The sequence below is a fragment of the Tachyglossus aculeatus genome, chromosome 9, assembly GCF_015852505.1.
Source record: "Tachyglossus aculeatus isolate mTacAcu1 chromosome 9, mTacAcu1.pri, whole genome shotgun sequence".
NCBI classification, from domain to species: domain Eukaryota; kingdom Metazoa; phylum Chordata; class Mammalia; order Monotremata; family Tachyglossidae; genus Tachyglossus; species Tachyglossus aculeatus.
Genome location: NC_052074.1, coordinates 31,135,379 through 31,152,761, shown reverse-complemented (window position 1 = coordinate 31,152,761; position 17,383 = coordinate 31,135,379). Strand labels below are relative to the sequence as shown.

The 17,383-nt window shown below is 45.5% G+C and overlaps 1 protein-coding gene across 2 annotated transcripts in view; it reads left to right on the top strand.

Moving 5' to 3' along the window:
- The first annotated feature begins 712 nt into the window (after positions 1-712).
- The window catches only part of KLHL29 (kelch like family member 29), a 540,646-nt gene continuing 523,975 nt past the window's right edge, over positions 713-17,383 (top strand). For both annotated transcript variants that reach the window (XM_038751895.1, XM_038751894.1), the window contains exon 1: positions 713-920. The gene's annotated coding sequence lies outside the window, so the exon portion shown is untranslated. The remainder of the gene's footprint in view (positions 921-17,383) is intronic.

Here is a 17,383-nt window from a genome sequence, read left to right as displayed (position 1 = left end):
TTGTACTTCCCAAGCGCTTAGTGCAGTGATTATTACAGTTATTAGAGAGAGGATCCCCTTCCCAGCGCTTAGAGCGGTGCTTGGCACATAGTAAGCGCTTAACAAACACCATCATCATCATCATTATTATTATTGTTACTGTTATCCCAGCCAACTTGTACTTCCCAAGCGCTTAGTGCAGTGATTATTACAGTTATTAAAGGGAGAGAATCCCCTTCCCAGCGCTTAGAGCGGTGCTTGGCACATAGTAAGCGCTTAACGAACACCATCATCATCATCATTATTATTATTATTATTATTATTATTATTATTATTATTATTATTATTAAAGAGAGAGACTCCCTGCCCCCAGCGGCCTCAGGGTGTCGAGGCCCGTCCTAATTTCCGTGGCCCCGCCCCTGGGCCTTGGGGGCCGCCTCCTTTCCCAGCCGAGGCAGCCCCTGCACAGTGTGTGTGTGTGTGTGTGTGTGTGTGTGTGTGTGTGTGCGTGCGTGTGTGCGTGTGGCGCCGGGAGCCGGGAAGGAGCATGTTGCAGGAGCTGCAGGAGCAGCCACACCAGGAGCTGCATCGGCTGCAAGAGCAGGGGTTGCAGCAGCTGCGGGAGCTGCAACCCAGGCTGGGGGAGCAGCCTCCTGCGTGGCCCTCTCCCAGCCCCTCCGACCTCCGGGGCGTCCAGCCCGTGCTCCCCGCACCCTGAGCGAAGCCCTGCGGCCTCGAGGGGGAGCGGGGGAGATGCCCAGCCCGCCTCTTCGTCGTCCTCCTCCTCCCCCTCCGCGGTGAGAGCTCGCCCCTTTCCGTCTCCGTCCGGGCATCCTCCCCGGGCAGGAGGAGGAGGAGGAGGAGGAGGAGGAAGGGGCACCGTACCCTCTCCGCCGGCCGAGGACTCTCCGGGCCCCGGAGCTGGAGCCAGCCCCGGAGAGGTAAGAGCCACGAAGGGGGCAGAGCGCAGGGCGCAGGGTGTAGCGCTCAAGGGGGCAGAGTGAGGGCACGGGGGGCAAGACTCAGGGCGCCGGGGGGCTGCCTTGGGCTGGGCTGGCCGGATACAGGGGGCACAGGGGGGCACCAAGAGGCACGACTGAAGGGGCACAGGGGGGCACGGCAAAAGAGGCACGAAAAGGCACGACTGAAGGGGCACAGGGGGCACAGGGGGGCACCAAGAGGCACGACTGAAGGGGCACAGAGGGGCACGAAGAGGCACGGCTGGAGGGGCATGGTCCAAGGGGCACAGAGGAGGCCGGAGGGGCATGGTCGAAGGGGCACGACTGGAGGGGCACAGAAGGGCACAGAGCCCACAGCACCTGTATATATGTTTGTACATATTTTTTTACTCTATTTATTTAATTTATCTGTACCCATCTATTCTATTTTATTTTGTTAGCATGTTTGGTTTTGTTCTCTGCCTCCCCCTTTCAGACTGCGAGCCCACTGTTGGGTAGGGACTGGCTCTCTGTGTTGCCGGTTTGTACTTCCCGAGCGCTTAGTACGGTGCTCTGCACAGAGTAAGCGCTCAGTAAATACGATTGATGATGATGATGGGCGAGGAGGAGGGGAGGAGGCGGCCTGAGCCCCCCGGGGGTGGCATCAGCCGGCCGGCTCACCAATCCCCTGCGCCTGCGCTGCCTGCTTACACAGCAGGAGGAGGAGGGAAAAAAAACAACAACTTCGTGCTTGTGTTCATTCAGTCGTATTTATTGAGCGCTTACTGTGTGCAGAGCACTGTGTTGGTGCATGAGGATGAACAGTGGGAAGGGGAGAGAGGATGGGCAGGGGGGCAAGGGGAGTCCAGCCCCAGCCCCAGCCCCCGGCTGGGCCTCCGGGCTTGGGGGATGATGATGGCATCTGTTCAGCGCTTACTATGTGCCAGGCACTGTTCTAAACGCTGAGGTAGATACAAGCCGATCTGGTTGTCCCATGTGGGGCTCCCAGTCTCCATCCCCATTTCACAGATGACGGAACTGAGGCCCAGTGAAGTGACTTGCCCAAGGCTACACAGCTAAGTGGCGGGTGGGGATTAGAACCCAAGACCTCCGACTCCCAAGCCCGGGCTCTTGCCACCGAGCCATGCTGCTTGTTGCCGAGCACTGTTCTAAGCGCTGGGGTAGATACAAGGTGATCAGGTTGTCCCTTGTGAGGCTCACAGTCTCCATCCCCATTTTACAGATGACGGAACTGAGGCCCAGTGAAGTGACTTGCCCAAGGCTACACAGTTGATAAGTGGCGGGGTCGGGATTAGAACCCACGACCTCCGACTCCCAAGCCCGGGCTCTTGCCACCGAGCCATGCTGCTTGTTGCCGAGCACTGTGCTAAGCGCTGGGGTAGATACAAGGTGATCAGGTTGTCCCCTGTGGGGCTCCCAGTCTTCAACCCCGTTTGACAGACGAGGGACCTGAGGCCCAGAAAAGTGAAGTGACTCGCCCAGGGTCGCACAGCTGGCAAGGGGAGGAGTCGGGATTAGAACCCAGGACCTCCGACTCCCAAACCCGGGCTGTTGCCACTGAGCTACGCTGCAGGGCCCTCTCGGTGGGGACTCCGGTGCCCGGGTGGGGAAAAGTGGGTGCTTTCCAGAGCTGGGCCCCCCAAACCCTCCCCATGGTGGTGCCAGCCCCCTACCCTGCCAACCAGGGGAGAAAACCCGGGCCAGACATCGCAGAGATGCTACTGATGCCCGTCCACTTGTCTTGTTTTATTGTCTGTCACCCCTTCTTCCAGACCGTGAGCCCACCGGGCAGGGATTGTCTCTATCTGTTGCCCAATTGTACCCGCCAAGCGCTTAGTCCAGTGCTCTGCACACAGTCAGCGCTCAAGAAATATGAATGAATGAGAGGGGGGCGCTCAGCCTAAGGGCCTTAGGGCTAGAAGCACTTCTGAAGACCCCCTCGACTCTCCCCTTGTTGCCAACTTGTACTTCCCAAGCGCTTAGTAATAATAATAATGGCATTTATTAAGCGCTTACTGTGTGCAAAGCACTGTTCTAAGCGCTGGCACAGTGCTCTGCACACAGTAAGAGCTCAATAAATACGATTGAATGAATGAACTTGGATGGGGGAAAAAAAAATCCATCCCAAATCGAGTCCGCGGTTCGGTCCTTTTTTCTTCCACCCCCTGGCACGGGACGGGGACCCCCCCACCAGGTTGACAGTAGGGCATCTTTCCGCACCCCCTCCTGCTCGGGAAACCAACTAGTCCCCCCCCCTTTTAGACTGTGAGCCCACTGTTGGGTAGGGACTGTCTCTATATGTTGCCAATTTGTACTTCCCAAGCGCTTAGTACAGTGCTCTGCACATAGTAAGCGCTCAATAAATACGATTGATTATGCTGCTGATGATGATGGCAAGGCCAGAGGGATGGGAACATCCTCCCATCTTCATCTCCGTGCATTCAATCGTATTTACAGAGTGCTTACCGTGTGCAGAGCAATGTACTAAGCGCTTGGAAAGTACAGTTCAGCAATAGAGACAATCCCTGCCCACAACGGGCTTACAGAATTATGTGCAGAGTATTATGCACGTACTAAGCGGTTGGGAGGGTATCATATAACAGACACACTCCCTGCCCACCAAAAGCCCCCCCAAAAAATGACAGGTAGTAGAGGCAACCAACTCTGAGAATCTCCTTTGTACCAGTCGGGAAATGGGAGAGGGAACTGGGAGGAAATTGGTTTTGGAAGTGTCAGTCTGGCCTTGTCTGTGTCCAGGAGCAGAAGTGATCACCCGTCCTGGCTCTGTTTTCAGCCTTTTTCCTTTTTTTTCCCCACTCCCTTCCGCTTTGCTGCTCTCCTGCCGGCTAATTCCGGTGATCTGGTCGCACTCTTGATCCCCTGGCCCACTGTATTTCAAGATTGTCGTGCTTATGCCCTGGTCCGGATTTCGAAAGCGGGGTCTGCAGGACTGGAGTTGTAGACAATTTGAATGGAGCCCCGAAAGAGCCACAGAACAGAAGTGATTCTCCCCAAACAGGAGCTTTGGTGGTGGTGAGTTCATGGGTATTGTTAGGTCAGCCGCACTGGAGGTTTTAAAAGGGGCAAAGATGATCAGAATCATACCTTCACAATGGCAAAATCTTGTAAGAAAAGATTTTACTTTTTGTGCCGGAGTACTATTTAAGGTCAGTCTCTTTGGAGAGCTCGCATGCGTTTACGTTTGCCGGAATTTCAATAAGGTATGTTAGCTGCTTCTGCAAAATGAAGCCAAACTGCTCCCAACTTGTAGGCGATTCCAAGTAACTCGTTTTTCCATCTACGGACACTTTCAATCCCTTTGATAGATGTTGTGATCCGTGTGACAAAAGTCCAACTGAAGTATTACCATCTTTATCCACTGTTCAGTAAAGCAGAGGTAGTTCTAAGTTCCATTTCCAAAAACAATTTTTTTCCAGTAAAAGAATAAATCACAGCTGTATTTTATCCTAATTCTTTTAACTGTTCACAGACTACCTGCTTCCAATGCTGTGCCACTTATATTTTTACTCTATTCCCAATTATTCCGTGCCTTGGTTGCCTTTTCTAGCTCAGAATGAATGATGTTAAATTTAGTCAGTTTTGTCTTTCTAAGGTTCAGGCAAATGAGAACTTGTTCTCTATATCTTTTTTTTTTTAAAAATCAGATCTGTACTTAAAACACAAACACTGTTGAATAATGCATTGTTAAATGGGAAAAAAATGTTTCACATTTCAAACATGAAACGTGTATGCTTGATATGCATTTTTTTTTTTACTGGTGGCGATTAAAATAAGTTTGTCTAATGTGCTAGAGTTTCTTTGATTTACTACTCCACCCTAAATAAGAGAATTTCTAGCATTTGTGGCTTAAACTATGTTCAAATTTAATGGAATTTTAATTGGTTTATAGCGGGATGCATTAAGAACTATTTAAGTAGAAGTTGTCTTGCTTCTACCTAGTTCTCTACCCCTCATTTTCCAAATTAAGAAACATATTTTTTGCCTTTTTATGTTCTTGTTTTCTGATTGGATGTGGCTATTGAAATTTATAGTTCTCAAACTTCCTTTGCAAATAACCTTGCAAATAAAATGTTTAGTGTTTTACCGAAATAAAATATTGTATGGTTGTCATGGTAGCAAACAGATTAAGGGTTGCTGGTTTTCCTCTGCATGCAATGGGGGCCGAGGGGGGGGGGGGGGAATCTACTTTTGTCACTTTTTAATTGCATTTCTAATGAGTAGTGGTTTTACTTCAAGTACTTAATATGTGAGATAAGCTGAACAGTGAATTAGATTTTATGAAAGGTTTGTGTAACAAAAAGTGGTAGAAACAAGAGTGATTTTTTTGTAACACTAGTTTCTCACATCAAGTGGATGAAAATGGTTATTTTTGCAAATTGCTTTTATACCAAGTAGTATTAAATCAGTCCCTGCCGTTACATTTTCTAATCTTAGGGGGGTGGAAAAACTATGTTGCATCTACCCTATGTCAAAGGAACTTGAGAAATCAGTTTACGTTTTCTAGGAACGTGTGTCTTAGAAGTGTATATGAGAGTGTAGATTGAGTGTCACAGTTATTATCAACACCTGTCAGTTTAAACTAGGCTAATCCTCTGCCGATTCAAATCTTGTTCACTTTTATATTCATGGATGGTCATGCTGATCTAACCAATTTTTTTTTCCCAACTGGAGTGCCTAAATATATCTTTAAAAATCACACGCTAGTTCAAATACCGCAACTTTTTTGTTCTTTTTCCTGGTCTCAGAATGCAGTTCTATTTTTCTATTCCTTGCTTGTCTCTTCTTGTTCTTAACACATTCATGCATTTTCATGGTGAGGAGTTTTTTTTTTTTTTTTTTCCATCTTGTTGCATCCAAACATCCTAACTTTCCTTGATCCTAATGGAGAATAAACCTACTCCCGCTAATGTAGCCCTTGAGTCTTAATATTTGATTATAGGACGGGAGGTTGGTACAAGTACAGAGTTGTGGGGTTTTTTGTTGGTTTTTTTTTTTGCTTTTTTTCCTCTTTCAGGGTGTTTTGTTTTATGGTATTTCTTTATATGGTTCCGTGGTATTTTTTTTTAATTAAGGCCTGCACAGTTATCCAAGAATAATTATTTTCTACTCTTGAAAAGTCTAGTGTTTAAGTCTATCATTGACTAAACACCATGCCAACCTCGTTCACTTCAAGTTTATTCTTTCCTGCCTTAACTCAGCCCTCTCCTCTGCCAGACAAAACTATTTCTCCTCTTATTGACACCCGTGCCCATCATCCCCGTCAGCTCTTCCGTACATTCAATGCCCTTCTCAGGTCCCCGGTTCCTCCCCCTCCTCCTTCCCTCACCCCCAACGATCTGGCCTCCTACTTCATTAATAAAATTAAATCCATGAGGTCCGACCTCCCCAAAGTCATTCCCCCCCGTCTCTCAACACTCTCTGCTACTCTCCCATCCTTCCCAGTAGTATCCTCAGAGGAGCTCTCCTCCCTCCTCTCGTGCTACTCTGGCCACCTGTGCTTCTGACCCCATTCCCTCTCATCTCATGTATCTCTCGCTCCGTCCCTTCTCCCCTCCTTAACTTCCATCTTCCACCGCTCACTGTCCACTGGTTCCTTCCCCTCTGCCTTCAAACATGCCCATGTCTCTCCCATCCTAAAAAAACCTCTCTTGACCCCACCCCACCTTCTAGTTATCACCCTATCTCCCTCCTACCATTCCTTTCCAAACTCCTAGAATGAGCCGTCTACATGTGCTGCCTCGAATTCCTCAACACCAACTCTGTCCTCGACCCCCTCCAATCTGGCTTCCGTCCCCTACATTCCACGGAAACTGCCCTCTCAAAGGTCACCAGTGACCTCCTTCTTGCCAAATCCAATGGCTCATACTCTGTCCTAATCCTCCTCGACCTCTCAGCTGCCTTCGACACTGTGGACCACCCCCTTCTCCTCAACACACTATCCAACCTTGGCTTCACAGACTCCGTCCTCTCCTGGTTCTCCTCTTATCTCTCCGGTCGTTCATTCTCCGTCTCTTTTGCAGGCCCCTCCTCCCCCTCCCATCCCCTTACTGTGGGGGTTCCTCAAGGTTCGGTTCTTGGTCCCCTTCTGTTCTCGATCTACACTGACTCCCTTGGTGACCTCATTCGCTCCCACGGCTTCCACTATCATCTCTACGCTGAGGACACCCAGATCTCCATCTCTGCCCCTGCTCTCTCCCCCTCCCTCCAGGCTCGCATCTCCTCCTGCCTTCAGGACATCTCCATCTGGATGTCTGCCTGCCACCTAAAACTCAACATGTCCAAGACTGAACTCCTTATCTTCCCTCCCAAACCCTGCCCTCTCCCTGACTTTCCCATCACCGTTGACGGCACTACCATCCTTCCCATCTCACAAACCCGCAACCTTGGTGTCATCCTCGACTCCGCTCTCTCATTCACCCCTCACATCCAAGGCGTCACCAAAACCTGCCTGTCTCAGCTACGCAACATCTCCAAGATCCGCCCTTTCCTCTCCATCCAAACCGCTACCCTGCTCGTTCAAGCTCTCATCGTATCCCGTCTGGACTACTGTATCAGCCTCCTCTCCGATCTCCCATCCTCTTGTCTCTCCCCACTTCAATCCATACTTCACACCGCTGCCCGAATTGTCTTTGTCCAGAAACGCTCTGGGCATGTTACTCCCCTCCTCTAAAAACTCCTCACCCTGGGCTTCAAGGCAGTCCATCACCTCGCCCCCTCCTACCTCACCTCCCTTCTCTCCTTCTCCAGCCCAGCCAGCATCCTCAGCTCCTCTGCCGCTAATCTCCTCACCGTGCCTCGTTCTCACCTGTCCCGCCGTCGACCCCCAGCCCATGTCATCCCCCTGGCCTGGAATGCCCTCCCACCCCACATCCACCAATCTAGCTCTCTTCCTCCCTTCAAGGCCCTACTGAGAGCTCACCTCCTCCAGGAGGCCTTCCCAGACTGAGCCCCCTCCTTCATCTACCCTTCCTCCCCCTCTCCATCCCCCCTACCTTACCTCCTTCCCTTCCCCACAGCAGCTGTATATATGTATATATGTTTGTACATATTTATTACTCTATTTATTTTACTTGTACATATATATTCTATTTATTTTATTTTTTTAATATGTTTGGTTTTGTTCTCTGTCTCCCCCTTCTAGACTGTGAGCCCACTGTTGGGTAGGGACCATCTCTATATAGTAATAGTAATGATGGCATTTGTTAAGTGCTTACTGTGTGCAAAGCACTGTTCTGAGCACTGGGGAGGATACAAGGTGATCAGCTTGTCCCACGTGGGGCTCACAATCTTAATCCCCATTTTACAGATGAGGTAACTGAGGCCCAGAGAAGTTAAGTGACTTGCCCAAAGTCACACAGCTGACAAGTGGCGGAGCAGGGATTTGAACCCACGACCTCGGACTCCAAAGCCCATGCTCTTTCCACTGAGCCACGCTGCTCTATATGTTGCCAACTTGTACTTCCCAAGCGCTTAGTACAGTGCTCTGCACACAGTAAGCGCTCAATAAATACGATTGATTGATTGATTATTGTTCTTAACATCTCCAACTCTTAAGTTTGAGTGACCTCTTGGGTACAAAGTAAAAACTGAACTTCTGTCCTCTGTGATCTTCCTCTATCAGTGATCAGAGTCGCGTGTTTCATAAAAGGAAGGAAACTTTCCAGTTATGCCCACAGCATCTATTCAGTTTTAGAGAAACAATATTTGTTTACTGGTTTTACTAACAATGGAGGAACATTTTTGGTAATGTCACTTTGTTTTGATAATGATAATTTTGTAAATTTCTAGTTATTGGAAGAATCGTAAGCTTCAGCAAGTACTATGACTCTTTATGGTACTAAATGAAAGGACTGAAACTAGAGAAAAGCGTGTTGAAACAAAATCAGAACCAATCAGACTAGTTAAGAAAATGTTGGCAGCAGGAAAAAAAAGTATAGATCATGAGTAGAACAAGGGAAAAAGGATTAAAACCACTTGAATCGCTTTTGAAAACATTCTGGTGCAGAGGTGAGGATTTTATTATTTTGGACCTTTGGGTTCATCTTTTTTTTTTTCCATTTCTGCCGGATTTGAAAAGGGGTGGCTCTTAAGTTCTATGGCAAGATGCTACTAAAATAGGCCTAAAAGAACTATCCTGTGAGTTCACACAGAGGTTCTCGGCTCTTTCATCAAGGGAAAGAGAACTGAACGAAGGCGAGATGTTAGAATTGTTTACACGTCATTTGTCAATGTGACCAGAGGCTTCACTGGCAGGATCCCTCTAGAAGGAAGCTTGCAGTTGATTATTTTAAATGAACATTGTAATAGAGAAAGCCGGCTGAGCTGGTGAAGTTCATCCATTACCCCTTCAAGAAAATTGTTCAACTGCAGTGAAAACAATGCCGTAAATTGGGAAGGGATAATTTAACCATTTGAAGTACTCATAAGGTAATTTTGCATTAAGTTCTCTAATTTCAAGATTGTGTTTGTTTTTCTAATGGAGGAACAACTGGGCAAAAAAGTAGGCTGTAAAACAGAAAACGCTTACAGTTTTTCATGTTAGATTGGGAGATTTTTGTGTCTGAACCTCAAAGCCAGACTAGAATCTCCCAAGTACTTTGAATGGCAGTGGTTCTTCATTCTAAGCAGTGAAACCAACTCCAGAGAGGCAGAGGGGGTGGGGTTGAGGAGGTTACATAACTAAGTGATCATAATAGGAGGAGTCCAACTAGCGATCCATGAAAAACATTGACCTGGAGATTTTTGTGGGCTCCCGGCAATTTTCAAATTGAAATTTGTATTTTCGATTCTCTCAATTCCTAAATGTTTGATTCTATGGATGTATTTGGCAGCTTTGAATAGTAATTTCTGTATGGCAATATTCTATTTGTATGACTCATTGACAAAAGCACAATCAGATTGAAAGTGAGCCAAATGGGTGTGCATTATAAAAATTGTTTTATTGTTTGCACAAAACATTTCCACTGAGACCCAAAGCATCCCTCAAATTCTTTATCAAATCAGCTTAAAGGACCATCCTATTATAGTATCAGAAACCCAAAAGGGCCCTAATTTGTCATGTTTGGAATTTAATCATATGTGTTTTGATAGTAAGCAGAAACTTAAAACAGAGACTCATCTTAGAACAGTGCCTGGCACATAGTAGGCACTTAACAAATACCATCATCATTATTATTATTATTGTTATTGTTATTATCTGGGTCCACCCTGAAAAGCATAATGTGAGGAGCAAAAATATCATAGATTTAGGTTCACTTAGGAGCTTTTTGCTTCAGACCCTTCCTAAAGCCATGTATTCTAGCAATTAATATTTAAACCACATAATGCCGGGCCAGGTATTCTTTGTCCAACCAAGTTGATTTATTTTTGTTTCTCTGGTCTCGATACCATTAGGTTTGTGAATTGCAGCATGCAGAAGTTGCTCAGAGATAGGTTTCCTTTCCATTCAGTTCAGTTATTTAGATTTAAAGCAAGCAAGAAATAATAGAGCCCGTTATAAAATGGAACCTTTAAATCAAATCTAAGAATTAAGACTCAAACTCCACTCTGAATGTATGCCTTCAGGAAATAAAATAACAAGCCTGAACCTAGATCCTAATGGTGGCTAAATCCCAGTTTACTAGTTGAATTTCTCGTGTGGTTTCTGATGCTTTACATATGAGAAGATGCTCTTTTCTTTACAAATTCTAGCTGATCCAGATGGGATTTATAGTTGCACCCTCCTGACTGTTTAGTACAGTGCTCTGCACAAAGTAAGTGCTCAATAACTACCATTGATGATGACGGTGATGATGAGCCAATTTGTTACTTTTATTGTCAGACTAATATCCTCCTCCATGGAGGCAAGGAGAGAATTCACTGGAATTTACATTTCTTTTTTCTGAGCAGTAACTGCAGGGCCTACATAGGTTATCACTTCACAGGATCCCTGTGAGGAGATGATGAACCAGATTGGGTCATGCACCAGACTGAAAATCTGTATAAGACTTAAATACAGTGATGTGGTTTGTTCAGCAAAGTTTTTTAGTCATTGGAGCCGATCCCTTGATTATAAATTAATTTGTGTTTTCATATGATGTTCTCAGGAGCTTGTTCATTCATTCATTCACTCAAACATATTTCTTGAGCACTTACTGTTTACAGAGCACTGTATTAAGTGCTTGGGAGAGTACAATACAATAAACAGACACGTTCCCTGCCCACAACGTGCTTACAGCCTAGTCTTTAGAAGTGGTCTAATCTTGCATACATTTCTGTTAATGGCTGGTTTGACAGCCCTGTCCAGTCTTGAGCTCTGGTTATATAATCAAGGGGTTGGTTTGTATTTGTTTCATCCACAGAGCTGGCACTGTAATTCTTATCAGGTTAAAAATCTCCATCATAGTCAAGGGAGCAAGTTAGCAGGAGGAGGTCCACATAAGCAAAGAACTGTCCAAAATGGTAGACACTTGGTTCTGGCATGTTACTTTGTTAGCTGATCATTTAGGTCCCAAGAAACAGTATAATCTAAGCCCTAAGAAAGAAAACTAACTGTTTTGTCTATCAAGGCCTTCACTTCTTTAACACTAGTTCCTGCTTCTCTTTCATCCTCTCCACCTCTTTTTTTCCCTTGTCATTCATCTATTATCCTTTATTAGGAAAGCTTCATACAGGGTCGTTTAATGGAAGGTTTCTTTGGGTTGGTCCTGGTATGAGCTACATCTTCTCTCTGGGTTTTCAACCATCTCATGGCTTATAGGGACTAAAGAGCAGCTGCTCTCTGGAGTTTCAAAGACCTTATTAATGCACAATCAGTGAGCCAACCAATGGTAATTTTTGAGTGCTTACTGTGTGAAGAGCACTTTACTAAGCACTTGGGCAAGTATCAATCGATCAATCATATTTATTAAACACTTACTGCATGCAGAACACAGTACTAAGTGCTTGGAGAGTACAGTATAACAGATTTGGTAGACATGTTCCCTGCCCACAAGGATATCACAGTCTAAAGGGGGAGACAGGCATATATATGTGTATTTATGTATATATACATATATGCATATTATGGGTATGAGTATTGTGGAGTTGAGGGTGGGGTGAATAAAGGGTACAGCGTGGCTCAGTGCAAAGAGCATGGGCTTTGGAGTCAGAGGTCATGGGTGTCAATCCTGACTTTGCCAATTGTCAGCTGTGTGACTTTGGGCAAGTCACTTAACTTCTCTGTGGCTGTTGCCTCATCTGGAAAATGGGGATTAAGACTGTCAGCCCCCTGTGGGACAACCTGATCACCTTGTAACCTCCCCAGCGCTTAGAACAGTGCATTGCACATAGTAAGCGCTTAATAAATGCCATTATTATTATTACAAATCAAAGTGCAAGGGCAATGCAAATGAGAGAGGAAATAAAGGGAATGAGGGCTTAGTCAGGGAAGGCCCTTTGGAGGAGTTGTGATGTTAATATGGCTTTGAAGGTGGGGAGAGTAATTGTCTATCGGATATGAATTGGGAGGGAGTTCCAGGCCAGAGGTAGGACATAAGCAAGAGACCAGTGATGAGATAGATGAGATTGAGGTAAAGCGAGTAGGTTGGCATTAGAAAAGTGAAGTCTGTGGGCTGAGTTATGGTGAGAAATCAGTGAGATAAGATGCGGGGGGGGGGCAAGGTGATTGAGTGCTTTTCAGCTAATGGTAAGGAGATTGCATTCTATCTGGAGGTAGATGGGTAATCACTGGAGGTTCTTGAGGAGTGGGGATACATGGACTGAACATTTTTGTAGAAAAATGATTCGGGCAGCAGAGTGAAGTATGGACTGGAATGGGGAGAGACCAGAGGCAGGGAGGTCAGCAAGGTGGCTGCAGTAATCAAGGCAGGATAGACTAAGTGCTTGGATTTAACCTGGTAGCAGTTTGAGTGGAGAGAAATGGGCGGATTTTAGTGATGTTGTGAAGATTGAACCAGCTGGACTGGGTGACCGATTGAAAATGTGGGTTGAAGGACATGACAAGAGGGTTGGTAGACATGTTCCCTGACCACCCAGAGCTTACAGTCTACAAAGATGCCAAGGATATCATTCACCAGTGCAGAGCACAGAAGCCCTAGAAGGGTGGGGGAGATTTTGCCCAGCCCTTAGGGAACTTGAACGAGCTTAACTTTAGCTTCTTCCTCCTCCTGGCCTTCTCAAAAAAAGTGTCTATCTCCGGTTACTGGAGGTGCTGAGACAGGGTGGAATCTTCTGTCACAAAATGACAATTTTCCCAGATTGACCATTGTTCGTTCCCACCTGAATTTTAAGCAAAGGAATTCTGAAAACCCTGAGCTTTAGAATCCAGAGGTGGGAAAACCATCAGGAAGATTAAACTTGTTGTTCTGTTGACAATCCAAATGCCCTAAGTACGGTCTGTTTTTCAAGCTTGTGGATCTTTGCCATAGATATAAAGGCACAGCAGGACAAAGCTGCTTCCACTTCATGTGCTGAGATTTTGTTCGCCTCCTCCTCATCAGGCATGTCTGACTCCTCAAATGCAGACAAAAGCCCTCCAGACTTTCCAATTTTGAAGATTTGGAGAAATTATCTGGAAAGCATCCTGGTGGGGAGACAGCAAAGTCTGTTCTTGTGGAATGGCCATGCTCAGATTTTGCAGTTTGTAGGAACAGTCAGTCAGTCAGCCATATGTACTGAGCACTTACGATGTGCAGCTCACTGTACTAAGTGCTTGGGAGAGTACAATATAACAATAAACAGTCACATTCCCTGCCCACAACAAACTTACATTCTGGAGGGGGAACAGATATTAATATAAATACATTTATAAATAATAAGTGCTTGCATCGTGGATAAATAAAGGGAACATATAGGGACGGCACAGAAGGGAGTGGGAGAAGAGGAAAGGAGGACTTAGGGAAGGCCTCTTGGAGGAGGTGTGTCTTCAATAAGGCTTTGAAGCGGGGGAGAGGGAGGAGCAGAGACATCGGCAATGGCTCCCCACCCTTTACCCATCCTTGTTGGAGCAGTGAGAATGCATTTCCAGTTGAGAAGTGCCTCTGTTTCCATTCCAGAAATGCTCAAAGGTGTTATTTGAGAGCACAAAAATCTCACATTTTGCTTCCTAATTACCTTGAGGGCTTGGCTGCTATTGCTGATGAGCGATAGCAGCTTCAGGTTAGTTCGACGTCTCCAGCCTGGATACCTTTTCGTAGACTCTCACCTCTGTAGAAGGTGTGGACATTGCTATTAAAAGTGCTCTTGCTGTGAGCTGTCAAGGAAAAATGAGCAGGAAGTTCACATAGGTAACAGGCTCTTTACTTTTTTTTTTTTTGTCGTTCTCTTTTCAGCCTCATTGAGCATTAAATCCCTCAAGATCCCAGTGGCAATCAGTAGTATTTATTAGCCACCTCTTGTGTGTGGACCACTGCACTTAGCACTTGGGAATGTACAATGAAGGTGAAAGATGCAGACAGAACCCGCAAAGACCTGATCTTCTATTACTTTATGAAATGCTAAAATACCACTGGGCAAACATCAAGTAATTGCTAAATGTTTTCTATCAGACAGTGGTATCTGAGTGCTTTCCATGTGCAGAGCACTGTTCTAAACACTTCAGCAAGTACAAAACAGTTAGTAGACAGGTTTCCTGCCCCCAAGGAGCTTACAGTGTAATCAGTCACCCCTTCTTTTGCAAGTCATTAAAATGTTGTGCTTCAGGTTTTGGACGTGGCATTTGTCAGTGAACCTCTGCACTGTGGGTTGTGTTTGGAGGATACATCAATTGATTAATGTGTTTTGAAGGAAGTGAATTTTCTGTGTTGGTACACACCCCTACTCGGTGATTAAAAAATAGCCAAGAGCCAAGGTAGTTTCAGCAGACGACCCTTACTCCTGTGCTTTTGTGATGTTGTTTAGCTATGTATGTTACTGAATTTCTGCATCATTATATTAAAAGAAGTTAATGTGTAATCACCGTGGTTTTGAAAAGTCATCTTCTGATTCTAGCGTTTAGCACGGGGTTCTGCACAAAAAGCACGCATTCAGCGAATACCGCTGATCAATTGATTCTATGTGGGTTATTTTGCATTTGAATTAGAATATTTTTGCGACCGATTTAAAAAGTTTTTTGACTATAAATAAAAAACGCATCTCGAGTTAGCCGAACTCCAAATGCAGTCTATTATGTAAAATTCCAATCTGTATCATTCTATCTAAAAGTAGTGATGTGTTTGCGCCAGCATGCTTTACCATTAATAGTAACAGCATTTAATAAGCATCTACTGTGTGCAGGATGCTGTACTAAGCATTGGGGAAAATGATGAGAATGAGACCCAATCCCTGGCCCTCAAAGGGCTAATTTTTTTTTGTGTGTGTGTGTGTGTGCACGTGCGCGTGAGCCAAGGAATGAAAAACAGGGAAATAAAAGAGAAAACAGTTCCAGGTGCTGTAAACGTTAAACATGACAACACAACAAGGATCAGCCTTTTTGTGTGTTTAATGTGAACAAGATTGTGGGTACTGCATTGGCCTTTCAATACTAGTGATTGTGGATTTTTTATGGCATTTGTTAAGCATTTCTATATGTCAAGAATTTTTTTTTTTAATGTTCTTTAGTTAGGTGCTTACTGTGTGTCAAATACTCTTCTAGGCCCTGGAGTAGATACAAGATAATCTGGTCAGACACAATCCTTATTCCCCATGGTGCTCACGGTCTAGTGGGAATTCCTCATTTTACCAATGAGGAAACTGAGGCACAGAGAAGTTAAATATTGTGGTAGAGCCGGGATTGGAACCTATGTCCTCGTAGTCCCAAGCCTATGCCCTTTCCACTGGGCCATACTGCTTCGCACATGGTTTCCCAAGTGACCTTCACTCTCAGTAGTGCTTTTTCAACTGTGCTTGTGTATATGTGTACATTTTGTTTATGTATGTGTATGTATGAGAGTCTTGCACATTTGAAAGGATCCCCTGAATTTGCTATGTAGGGAAGCGAGTGATATATAGATTAATACAGTCTGTGTTCATTCAAAATATATGTTGGCAAATCAGTGTATCTAAATTGAGCTAGAACATTTTCCCCTGGAACATGTCTGTGATTTTTGAGCTATGCAAAGAGTAAGAGGGTGCCCTCCTACTGCCCAGCGGACCTGGCAGGGTTAGCGTGGCTGGCCAGGTATTCATTCATTCAATCGTATTTATTGAGCGCTTACTATGTGCAAAGCACTGTACTAAGCGCTTGGGAAGTACAAGGTGTGTGATGCCCCATGGGTGAGAGGCTAGCATGATGTGCTAAGGGTCTTGGTCAAAAATCCAAATTTTCATCATTAAAGTGGCCAGGAAAAGGGGCAGAGCTTTTAGGGGATGAGAGAACTGGGAGGGAATATCCTAACTTTCTCCCTTTATTCATCACCCCCATCTCAGGCTCCCAACACTTTAAGCTCATTTTGGGCAGTGAGTATGTCTGTTACATTGTACTCTCCCAAGCGCTCGGTACACTGCTCTGCTCATGGTAAGCGCTCAATAAATACAATGGGCTGACTGACAGGTTTTGAAGAATGAATAGATCAGAAAGGCACCAATTTGCATCTTTCAACCCTGATGGAAACTGTCAAGTCCAGTTACCCAGCATGAGCAAGTCTTGGAGTCCAACTCAGAAAGGTGGGAGCGATTGCTTCTGTCACACCTATGGTCTAGTTGGCTACCGAGGCCCTCGCAAATGCCGGACCTTGAGACACTCAAGATGCTGCATGCGTTACGTTGAGAAGCAGCATGGCCTAGTGGGTAGAGCAAAATCCTGGGCGTCAAAAGGTCAAGGGTTCTAATCCCAGCCCCACCTCATGTCTGCTGTGTGACCTGGGGCAAGTCACCTTACTTCTCTGGGCCTCGGTTACCTCATCTGGAAAATAAGGATTAAGCGTGTGTGCCTTATGTGGAACAGGGACTGTGTCCAACCTAACTTGAATATACCCTAGCGCTTAGAAGAATGCTTAACACATAGTATGTGCTTAACAAGTACCTTAATTATTATTATGCTAGATACAAGACTTAACATAGCATTTTACAAAAGTCTGCTCAAACTCAGAGCGATTCTCCGGGGGGGACCCTGGAGCCTTCCATGGGCCCCAGGTTGCGTCCCCCTTTCAGGTCTGTTCATAGGGTGCCACTTAGCTGTGGAAATCAGCGACAGTAGTCAAGTGGGAGGGAGTCTGGAAACTTAAAGAAACTCGAATAAAATAATAATAATAATAACACTGGTACTTGTTAAGCACTTAATCTGTGCCAAAAACTGTTCTAAGCACTGGGGCAGATACAAGGTAGTTTGGACACAGTCCCCTATTCCACTTGGGGCTCACCCTCTTAAGATGAGGTAACTGAGGCCCAGAGAATAATAGTAATAGTAATAACAATGGTATTTGTTAAGCAGTTACTATGGGCCAGACACTATATTAAGGGCTGGGGTG